We start from the raw sequence: 11899 nt of genomic DNA, 5'->3' as shown, positions 1-11899 counted from the left end.
ACCTCCCTGGGCAGGCTGTTCCGGTGCCTGACCACTCTTTCACTGGTGACTGGCCACCACCTCTCTCCAACCTCCTTTCAGGTAGTTGTAGAGGGCAATGAGGTCTCCCCGCAGCCTCCTCTTCTCCAAGCTAAACATGCCCAGCTCCCTCAGCCTCTCCTCATATGACCTGGTCTCCAGACCCCTCACCAGCCTGGTAGCTCTCCTCTGGTCACGCTCCAGCACCTCAATGTCCCTCTTGTACAGAGGGGCCCAGAACTGAACACAGTACTTGAGGTGAGGTCTCACCAGTGCCGAGTACAGAGGCACGATCGCTTCCCTACTCCTGCTGGCCACGCTGTTCCTGATACAAGCCAGAATGCTGTTGGCCTTCTTGGCCATCTGGGCACACTGCTGGCTCATGTCAAGCTGACCATCCACCAGCACACCCAGGTCCTTTTCTGCTGGGCAGCTTTCCAGCCACTCTTCCCCAAGCCTGTAGCATTGCTTGGGGGTGTGACTGAAATGCAGGACCTGGTACTTGGCCTTCTTAAACCTCATACAATTGGCCTTGGCCCATCGATCCAGCCTGTCCAGGTCCCTCTGTAGAGCCTTCCTTTCCTCAAGCAGATCAACACTCCCACCTAGTTTGGTGTCATCAGCAAACTTACTGAGGGTGCACTCAATCCCCTCATCCAGATCATCGATAAAGATATTAAACAAAACTGGCCCCAAAACTGAGCCCTGAGGGACACCACCGGTGACTGGCCACCAAGAGGATTTCACCCCACTAATCACAACTCTCTGGGCATGGCCATCTAGCCAGTTTTTTACCCAGTGAAGAGTGCACTTGTCTATGCCATGATTCGCCAGCTTCTCCGGGAGAATGCCGTGGGGGACGATGTCAAAGGCCTTACCAAAGTTCAGATAGACAAAGTCCACAGCCTTCCCCACATCCAGAAGGTGGATCACATGGTCATAGAAAGAGATCAGGTTGGTTAAGCAGGACCTCTCTTTCCTAAACCCATGCTGGCTGGCCCTGATCCCTTGGCTGCCCTGCACTTGCCTTGAGAGCTCACTTAAGATGATCCTCTCCATGATCTTTCCTGGTACTGAGGTCAGGCTGACAGGCCTGTAGTTCCCCGGATCCTCCTTCCGACCCTTCTTGTAGATGGGCGTCACATTAGCCACCCTCCAGTCATCTGGTACCTCCCCTGTTGACCAAGATTGTTGATAAATGATGGAGAGAGGCTTGGTGAGCTCTCCCGCCAGCTCCCTGCGTACTCTTGGGTGAATTCCATCTGGCCCCATAGACTTATGTGTGTCTAGGTGCAGAAGCAGATCATTGACTACTTCCTGGACAGTCTGCTTCCTGACTACTTCCTGATCTGGACAGTGAGCCCTTGTCTGTCTGTCTCTCTCCAAAACCCAGCATGGAAAGTGAATCCAATGCATGTGTCTTCTGCACAGCGAGGAACAAGCTGGCTTCCTCGCCGGGTTTGCTTTCGCTTTACAAAAGACAGCTTGGGAGGAGAGAGTGAAACATCCAAAGAAAACCTTAGTTCAGGGATGTTCCTGCCATTGCCTTTGGCTAGTCAAATTGCCATCTAGGTGAGCAAGTACTCCTCTGGGCTTGAAGGCTCCTCCTGTGTGAGGAGAACACTTCAGCTGTTGGATGTGTGCAGTGTGAAGGATTTTAAGCGCTGGTGTGTGAAACATCGGAAGTGCCCAGCAGGACTTGCATTAAATGGTTAAACTTTGCCTGATGGTTGTGACAAGCCCTTCAGTGGATGGCTCAAGGCCCCATCTGGCTCTTGTGGTGCTCTCAGCTGCCTTGCTGATGCTGCCAGCAGCCGCCTCCACCTGTGACCTGTGTTAGAGCATCCTTGCTCCCCGCTGGTACATACTTGCAAACTCATCTGTTCAGGATTTGAAGCTACGAAGCTTCAAGTTTTTCACTGAAGAGCTAAAATCTGGACATGCTTTTCCTTCTTTCTGCAAGGCAATGACCTCTGGCAGAAGAAGACAAGCAGCAGGTAGCAGTAGATGCCAGAGCTGCCAGAACTGAGAAAACCTCCACAAACAGGGAGGAGGCGTTGCTTTAAGCCAATTGTTCTGCTCTCTGGCGTAGTCTAGTTTTGACTGCCTCCTGTGGAGTAATTTTTAAGTTTCTTTGGAGGACTGTGGCTAAGAGTTTATATGGAGTTTGGGTGGGGATGGTTGTTTTGCCGGAGAAGTGGGATGCAGCAATCCCCGGTGCCCTGGGAGGCTCACGCCTGGCATCATCACGTCGGTCCATCTGTGACAAACAGAGGTTTTAGCTCCTTTTCCAGGGAAGTCTGAATGGAGCAAGGATCCCAAACCCTGCGCTGGCAGGCCCTTTGTACTCACCTTTCTTCCAAAGGAAATCTGCCATATTCACACCAAATGCTTTTGTTTGAACTGTGCTTTAAAACCATCTGCTTCTTATTCCCTCTTCCTCCTGGGTAGGAGGTAGCAGAGAGCAGAGGAGACCTTGTAGTGTTGGTACAAGAGCGATGTTTCAGTGATCCAGGTCTTAGATCTTTCTTTGCTTCAAAACGAGGAGTCAGATTCAGCCCACGGTCCGACTGTCTCTCATCACTGGTGCCTCTTTCCCCTTCTATGGGAGTTCAGCTTTCTTTAGGTGTTTTATCCCCAGAAGGCCTAATTTGGTAGGCCTTCATGATGCTTTTTTTCATGTCAGTGGGGGAGAGGCCCCTGTTCCTAGGTGGAAGTGACAGATCTGGAGGTTCAGTGAGTAGTGAAGTAGCGCTGGGTTGTCACCTCAGTGTCTCGTGTTCGGGCAGCCTGTGGGACATGACTCCTTTTCATCGCTGAATCCCACCATCTCCCCTTTGGAAAGGGCTGAATCTCTTGCCGCGCTTTTGCAGTTACTGGTGATAAAATAGAGCAGATACCTTATGGGGGCTCCCTGGCTTCTGAAAAATGAAAGAGGCTGGAGAAAATGTCTTGTCTTTTTTTTTTTTTTTTTTTTGGTGGGGTGGGTAAGGAAAAAGGTGACTTTCAGGAATTCAAAACTATGTTCTGACCAGCAAGGAGAGCAGCAAAGCACTTAAGCTGATCTTTACTGTTGACTAAGGCAAATTTTCCCCCAGGAAAACTCTCCTTCCTCTCCCCAAGCTTTTCCTGGGAGGTGGGCGAGCAAACCAAGGGAGAGGCATCAGCGTGATTAAGGGGACGGGGTGGGGGGGGGGGGATAATTTCGAACAAATGTCAACCAAACGGCACTAGTCTCAAAGTGCTGCGCCCCTTCTGTCCCCTCAGGAGCTGATGGCACAGGTTGCTCTGTAGGATTTTGCTGACCTTTATGTGCAATGTTTCGTAAAGCGTATTCAGCCTTGTGCTTACCAGTGCGGTTTCTGCATTGTTGGCTGCATAAAAGGAAGCTCCTGTTTTTCATTGTGCGGTATTTTCTTCTGCTCTCTTTTCCTTCCCCACGTGTTTATTGAATCCTTTATCAGGGATGGAAAGATGCTGCTGTTTGGGTTTGGTTTTTTTTTGGTTTTTTTTTGAGGGCTGTGGGTGGGCTGGCTTTCAAGGTAGATAGCGGCTTGGTTAATTTTCAAAACTAATAATTTTCTTTGGGCCACTCCAGTGGCAGCACAGGCCTCAAATTTGGCTTCCATGGAAACATACTGCCATGGTAACTGAAAGGCCTGACAATCCTGAAGAAATATTTGCTTGTACGCGTCCTTCCCTCCCTCGTTCTGTTTCCCGTGCAATGTGTGCGCTTGGTTCAGATTCGATCAGTGCACTTAAGCTCCAAGCACAGAAATGCACTTACTCTGGGAAGAAAGCAAAAGTTATGAAAGGGGATGGTGGCATTTCACTGGCATTATTTGCAAAAAAGCTGTTGCAGGTCTGGAGGGAGATGTCACTGAACCACAAACTCCCTTCCCATGGGGAAAAAAAAAATGACAAGAAATGCCTCGTCCTTAGATTATTTTGTGGGGACTGGCTGGCATGGGCTGGCTCAGGGAATCAGACCCTGCACCCAGTCCAACATCTGTAATATTGAGGATGGTGAGAATTGACTCATCCAGTGGTTACGACCCAGTTTTGCTGGGTCCCTTCCAGCTGATTAATTTGATGCTGGGTGTTTTGTCGCTGCCTGTCACAGCCGCTTTCGCACCAAGATGGGTTAGCGGAGTTTGGCAGGCTGACAAGCGGCCCCAGTTCAGCAACTTTGCTCTGATTCAGGCTGGAGTGGGAGGGAAGGGGGAATGGAGCCTCCCGAGATGTTTTGCTAAGCGAGAAGCAGGGCAAGGACTCTGCGTGGCAGAGCGTGCAGAGGAGCTCAGAGTCTGATGCTTTCTGTTTGACCCAGAGCAAAGCTCCTGCCCTAACCTGGCACTACATCACATCAACATCCTCTGTGTGTGTGTGTGGGGGGGGTGGGGTGGTGGTGGGGGATCTTGTGGTCCTGTCTCCCCCACTGTTCCCTTACCCTAAATCATCACTCTCTGGACTTCAAAGACTTTTTCTGGTTAGCTGTGAGAATCATACAGCCTGCACCCACCTCCAGGCTGCTCACGGGGAAAGCAGAGTTGCCTTATTTATTTCTTGCTCCTTTTTTTAATTCCCCAGTTTCACCCTGTTCTTCATCCAGGTGTTGCCCTTGCAGCAGCTTTAGACCCGCGTGCTTAGCCAGAGGGTGCTCCTGTGGACTGACGGGGCCTCTGCAGACTGTTGTGGAAGGAAATGGAGAAACAGCTCCTGGAGCTGCACGTAGGAGGAGAGTAGACACTGGCTGTGAGGCAGGTTGGTGAGTTGGGAACACGGGAAGGGTCAAGTCCGGTTCTCTTCTGTTGGAGAGCTGCGTTATAGGAACAATCCCAATATAAACTGTTCCAGCTTTAAAAGAGTTACTGGGGGCAATTAAAGGTGGACCTATGTCACTCTGTAGTGATGTTTAGCATGCCTTAATTGCAGCTGACTTGACCAGTACACTGAGATGTTTTATGGCTGCCGTGCCTGCCATTTTCTATTAGAAATTAGAATTGCTTTTGGGAATACTACCTGCAGCTTTGGGGACACAAAAGCTGCAATGTCCCTATTGTTATGAGCAGAAATAGCTGTTTGCTGGAGACCCGTGGAGGTCTTGCTCGTCACCGAGCTTTTCTAGGGGCTTTTGTTGGTGACACCAACAACCTGGTTGCTTCTGGTGATGGTGGATGAAGCAGGTTGGCTTTTCTCCTCTAGCAGAGGGAAGCTGAACGAAAGCGAGACGTTGCGTTGCGCTGAGACAACAAGTGATGCTGGAGAGGGATGGGCAGCAAACCGATGCGGTCAGCGCTGTCAGGCTGTGAGGAGGCCCCAGGGCATGATCCAGGGATTGGGCTCCTGTTGATAAGTCGCAAGTGAGTATTGCATGGCCAGCAGGTGGAGGGAGGTGATTCTGCCCCTCTACGCAGTTCTGGTGACACCCCACCTGCAGCGCGTACAGTCCCAGCTCTCCCTGCCGGGAGCAGAAAGCAGCCCACATTGCCTCTCCCTCGCCCTAGAAACTCAGGCATATTCCTGGGACTGACTGTCTCTGAATTGCAGGGCTGGCAATTGCTATGGCATTGTAAAATTAATTATTCATTAATACAACAGCCTGCAACTTTGGGGAAAAATGAATGGCGTAACTAAGAGTGGGGAAAAAGAGAGGAAAAGGAATATGAAGTTGTTTGCAAGCATCCCATATCCAGAAGGGGAGAGATGTCACTGAAATTCCCCCTTTTTTTTTTTTTCTTTTTTTTTTCTCTCCTTGGGTTTTCCCCCCCCGCCCCTCTGTTTTTAAATGACTGACATTTTCCTCTTGCTGCCTTCGGCAGGTTTAATTTCTTTAGTGTTTCCCTCCTCTCCTGCGCTGTTTTTCTTTCTCGACTTGTGGAACCGAGTGTTTGGGGGAGGGATTGAAGGACTTTGCCGAGTGCTTTGTTTTATAACCAGCTTTGCTTCTGTCCTGCTCTGCCCCAGACACCTGTGAGTCTTTCAGAACTGCGAACCTTTCTGGCATATAAATAAGGTCTGTCGCAGTCGTGGGCTGCGATTATGAATTTATAAGGGAAGTGATCAGATTAATTGAGCAGCGGTGGGAGTGTTCAGTTACACCGGCTTCTGATGAATTACCCTTTGTCAGACCGTGTCGGCACACTTCCCGATGCCAAAAGCATTGCCTGAGCTCTGTGGAGCAGCAAGGCCGTTGCTTTAACCGGTGGCAAAGCCAATCGCGCCCCAAAGCTAATAGTTTCTCCCCTGCCTTCTTAATTTCATGGGGAAATTTGCCAAAGTCTCAACCAAGAATTTGAAGCCATTTTGGCCAATTTGCCGTTGATTCTAAAAAACTGGGGTGATCAGAGGGATTTTTAGGAAATCAGATGGCAGATGGACTTGTCCTCTCGACGTGGATATACCAGCTGTCCTCAGTGTAGCATCGCAAACATACACCAAACACTGTCATCTGAAAGTGATCCTGTTGGTATTTTAGTTTTGTGTTTTCCCTCCACACACATTATCCCAGATGATGAATCTCGGGGGTCTCTGGGGAAGACACTAAGCTGGCGCTGGAGCTGCTCCAAGAAGAGTTGCTCCATCTGTTCAGCCTGTGTCTCATGGCTTCCCTGGGGCTCTTGGTGGGGCTGGAGTTGATGTAAGCCCTCTAGCTCAATTTGCCTGCTGGGAGTCAGGGCTACTTGCCTTTCCCACCTTCAGAGCCATGTACAGATGCCATGAGAGGTCCGGGCTGTTGTGAAGGCTGATGGAGAGCCTGAAGGGACCATCTGAACACATCTGTAGCCACTCTGTACCCCTTACTTCATGCAGTAACCTCATCTTCCAAGGTAAATATCTCTACTTTTCTGAACATTATTCCTTGTACTTGCATTCCTTCTCAGGAATTCCTTCTGACTGAGCCCTTTGGGTGGGAAAAGCCCCCTGTGCTGACCCCATCTGTGTGCACTAAAGCATGTCACTGTCTTACACGCTAGCACTGATGCTTCCCTGCTCCCCAGAAATCTCTCACCTGATTATATTAAGATTTCTCTGGTGTCTTGGTATTTGCAGCCACTAACTTGCTTCTTCTGCATACCCAGTCCTTTCCTCTCCTCTGGGAACAATAGACCGGAGGTTGAGTCTTCGCTCTTACAGCAAAAATTCTAATTGCTCCCTAATGGCTTTGCTGTCTGCTGTTGAATTTCAGCCCCGTTACATTACTGAGGTGCTCAGCATCGTGCTTGTGATATTCTGGTCCTCTTCTAAGTGATGGCTCAGTGTCATCAGCAGATCTCACTGTGCCTGACTTCTCTTTCTGTCTGGGTCATCAACTAAAATGATTTAATTGCTTGATGAATTCCACTGTTGCTGCTTTCTCCTCATTTGTTAGATCCTCTCCTGTCAGCACAACTGTGGCATAAAAAAATCTGGCTTCTGTGCAGATTCCTGTCGGGGGCTAACATCACCGAAGTTACTTTTTTAGACATGCGATGTAGGTATAACCAATCTCTTCACAAAATTATACCAAATCTACTTGTACAGTGTTTCTGGGTGAAAGAGAGAACCTGTCTGGGAACGTGTGAGTGGGTGGTAGCCTGCTGCATAAGCCCTGCAGTAGCTAGAGGATGTGCTTCCCAGATCTCCAGGTTCAGGTTTTATCAGCCTTAATGCCACACGACAATTAAAATAAGCAAATCCCTATAGCTTATGAAGTTTCAGAAAACCCAGGAAATATACAGCTGTAAGAAAAAGTAGAGATCTCATGTGTGGGTTTTTTCCTGTTTTCTTCCCCATTTTTGAGTCCGAGTCTGACAAGTCACAATTTCTTCTGCTTTTGATTACCGGTTGTTATCAGAATCACACAGTCCCTGTTTCTGAACCCTTCAGATAACACCCTTCTCCTCCCCTGCCATGGATTACGTCTGGATTACGGACTGTTGTCCATGCTCTCCTCCGCAGTCCAGTCTGCATACTGACTTCTCCACTGGAGGGCTTCGCTCCGTTATCTTGAGGCATCTCCAAGATATCCAAGATACCTGTTATACCTCTCAGGTGTATGAAATATCTCACCGGAGGCTGTGTCCTAGTCACCTCCGTTGGGAGTTAAGATTGAGATCCTGGTTTTGCCCACTCACATGCAGTTCCCCAGCAATAAGAGGATCCTCAAGGTCTTGACCGCCCTGCTTAATTTTGTGTCTGAATCACTGTGCACTTTCCCTTTTCAGGTTACAGGAAAATGGAAGCGAGACAATCCTGACTTTCCCATCAGAATTTTTGGTTCAGTTCCTAGTTGTAAGGGCACAGGCTGCCACGTGTCAACTCCTCTTGCCATTGTCACATGCGAGGCAACACACTCCTCTCTCCTGGGTGGTTAAGCTCTTCTGAATTACACAGTATTTATTACACAATAAGAACACACGCAAAGTATTACTGTGGATCCTCATGGTGAGTTGTTTCAATGCTTAAGCCTGTGGCTGGGTATGGAAGTTCTCCAACACCACCAGTTACTCACAAACTTACGTTATGGTTTTGGAAATATTGCCCCCTTGGGCTTCTTCATTATCGGTTCAGGACAGCACCAACACAGTCTAGTATCAGAGTGATGAATGCCAGCTTCCGTCTGCTTCCGTGCAGCCATTCAGCCTCGCCTGAGTTCCTTAGATTGGTGTAATCCCACAACTGAGCTTCGAGGAATGCTGCCAGACTTTTCCAACAGCACCTAAGTCAAAAGCTTCCCTTCCCTCCCCGCTCTCGTTGTAGCTTTTTTTTTATATATATATATATATATATATATATTTTTTATTTGTCATGTATTTTTTCTTCTGTTGAATAATTCAGCTAATAGGCTGGCACTCGAGCGCTTGAGAGCTGTGTTCCCTAATGAGGGAAGCAGCTTGCCAACTTTTTATCTTTCCAGTCTTTGACTGCAAACCCAACATCGTTAACAAATCACCATGGAATAGTCGTGGAAATACAGAACAAAATGTTGTTGGATTAACTTAAGCGGGCAAGGAAGAAAAAAATAAACAGAACGAGAGAAACCCAAGCCCTGCGTGGGAAAACAAAGTGCGAAAATGGAGTGTGCACAGAAGGAAATGAAGATAATAGAAATCTCTTTGCAACTTCATTTTGTCTCAATATCTGCAAGCAGGAAAGCTGTATGGGAGAAAGGACGTTAACTTGCCGAAGAGACGTAGTTGCACTAATTCATGGGTGTAGGTGTGTCTGTTGGCAGCTCTGCTTCTTTCCATGTTTACATGAATAAGGGTTTATATAGAGAGCAGATTTTTTTTTCTTTACCAACTGTGTTATTTTTTTAAAATCTGAATGTGTTACGGTCTATGTGACGCAGATGGGATTTAAAAAAATAAATATATTCACGTGATACCTTTTTGCACATTGCTTAGTCACCTTTAAAACAGCATTTTAGATCTTACGGCTTGAGTTTGTTCAGATCAAGATTCATACTGACATATTTCAGATGAATGTTTAGTCCTTGGCCTTCCTTGCATTTGTTCTTTCCTGGATCCCCACCTCTGCTTACCAGAGCAGGGCTCAGCAGCTCTGGCTGCTTGAAGAGTCCCACTTGACCTCCAAGCGGGTGAGGACATTTGCAAGGTCCCTCATCTTCTTTGCAACACAATAACTGCCATAACTTGGGAATCAGGCAGAAATAAGCTTGATGAGAAGCAGGAACCTGGATAAAGTAATGTGTCCCTGCGTACGCAAGGTGAGGATGGTCAGCTCATGTTCTGGGCCCACTTCACATTAGCCTAAATGATGCTCTGGGAGCAGGTCCCTAAACTCGGTATGAATCTCATTTTGGTGGTAGGTGCTAAATATGTAGCCAAAGAATAGTACCTGAACATCACGTCAGTAGCAAATGCTCTTTGGTTTTGTGTTAGAGTGATGCTGAAAGCTTTTATCACCCTAGGCAGAAGTGGAAGCGTTAGCGTTGTGTCCTGTTGCAATAGAACAAGGGAGCTGGCAAAGCACGAACAGAAACAGGGGCTTGGAAATAGGCTGTGATCTCCCACCAAAGACACACATCCACCAAGATGCTGGGCAGGATGTCCGACAGGAAAATCCCCTAAGGATTTGATGGTGAATCCCTTTGAGAAGTGGCTGGATATCTAATAATGGTCTTGTTCTCAATGTATGTGCTTAAGGAATAGCTATTTCCTTGCTAAGTCACAGTTCAGTGGCAGGGAAGGGGCAAATAATGTCAACGCTAGTTTTTGAAGCAAAAATTTGTGTTCATGAAGGCAGGGCCAAGAGACGAGAAAATGTAATAAATAAAGCTTTTCATCCAGAGATATCAATGTCATTCACTTTTCAGGGATGAGGAAACAGAGACTCGAGAACCTGATGTGGCTCAGATGATCCTCCCGCAAGCCAGCAGCTTGCCCGAGACCAGAACTCTCATCTTGAATCCCTGCCCAGTGAAATTCTGCAGATGAACTAAAATTATACCAAGTGCTGCATCGAGTTCAACGTTGTTATCTTAACTGTGCGATGATGTTTTCTGCAACGCAGGGAAGATAGATACTCATCTTAGGTCTCGGGGCTAAATTCTCAGCAGTGGGTGTGGGATGATATGCTTAATGCGATAGAGACTCTTATCTCAAATATTGACTTAAAAAATGTATATCTAAAAAACTCACATATGGCAAAGGTCCCTGTTATGCCAGGTATTGTACAAACATGGCTCCAAGAGATTGTCCTGATCCCAGGAAGTGTGTTTTCTAATTTCTTTTCTGGTGTGTTGCCAGCATTTACACAAAATGCAGAACACTGAGCTGAATGGCAGAGCTGGGCAAAATTTGGCACTTCTGAATTGAGCTAAGCTGGCTAAATTGGAAATTAAAATCCCACTCATCTGTCCTGTAATTGCTCTTAAAGGGTCCTTTGAAGACACAAGGCTGAATTAAATCAACCTTGCTATATGGACACCCAGGGAACTGCACCAAATTAGAGCAGTTAAAGATCTGACTTATGTTTGTTTGCACCCAAAGGCTGGAGAAGGGAAATTGAGATGAACAAAAACGATGATAGTAGAAAAACAAAGGAAAACAGACAAAATGAATGACAGAGATCTCATGGAGCTGTGCTCAAAATGGGTCCTCAGGGAATGCAAACTCACAATTGTTGCTTCTGGAAAGTGGCTCCCTTTTCTCTTGCATGGATATATCGCTGAGCACCCTCCTCTCTGCCTCTTCCTTCTTTATAGTCTATCTTCTCTTTTGTTTCAGTCTTGCTTGTTTCTTAGTGCGTCCTTCAGCTATTGGTGGCAGGAGATAAAATACCCTTTTGCTTTGCATAGCAGGGATGTACGTGGTATGAAGCCAGATGGCTGCCAAGATGAGCAATTGAGAGTGTCTGCACGTTATTAATTGCAGCTGCTGTTTTTGCAGTCGGAGGTGATGGGAGGGTTCCCAGTAACAGCCAGACCAAGAGGGATATGTTTTGGTGGTGAGTGATTAAAATCCACTGGAATGGGGTGTGCTCAGCCCCGCTCTGTCAGAGAGCGGGATCATAGGAGTGGATTTATTCTAACCTGCCCGTAAAGGTGATGGCCAGGAGCTTACTTTGAAGCACAGGTGTGATTCTGTTGTATTTGGTTGAAGCCGAACTGATTTTTGTTGTTTCTTGCTCTTCCTTCTTTGTTTTCCTCTTACTGCTGCATTACATTACTAAAAATACCTAAAACCATATCATTTACTGAGCTGCTTCCTCTGCTTGTTCTTGTTCCAGGCACAAACATCCATCTCTCTCTAAACGCCTATCTCATCTGCCCAAATTAAGTCACTGCTTCAAAGCAGAGCTTCACCTTTATTCTGTAATCTTGGCTTGTCTCCTCCGGCGCTAACGAGAGATCCAGCACTCAAGGTAGGGGTCT

At 47.3% G+C, this 11899-nt stretch overlaps 1 long non-coding RNA gene across 1 annotated transcript; it reads left to right on the top strand.

The window, feature by feature from the left end:
* Positions 1 to 4458: 4458 nt before the first annotated feature.
* Positions 4459 to 9418, top strand: LOC141747024 (uncharacterized). Its single transcript, XR_012588572.1, has 4 exons — positions 4459 to 4782; positions 5224 to 5381; positions 6721 to 6848; positions 8226 to 9418. It is a non-coding gene; the product is annotated as an uncharacterized LOC141747024 (long non-coding RNA).
* Positions 9419 to 11899: the final 2481 nt, after the last annotated feature.

The sequence above is a fragment of the Larus michahellis genome, chromosome 8 (genome assembly GCF_964199755.1).
Source record: "Larus michahellis chromosome 8, bLarMic1.1, whole genome shotgun sequence".
Lineage (NCBI taxonomy): Eukaryota > Metazoa > Chordata > Aves > Charadriiformes > Laridae > Larus > Larus michahellis.
This window is presented reverse-complemented; position numbering and strand designations above follow the sequence as displayed.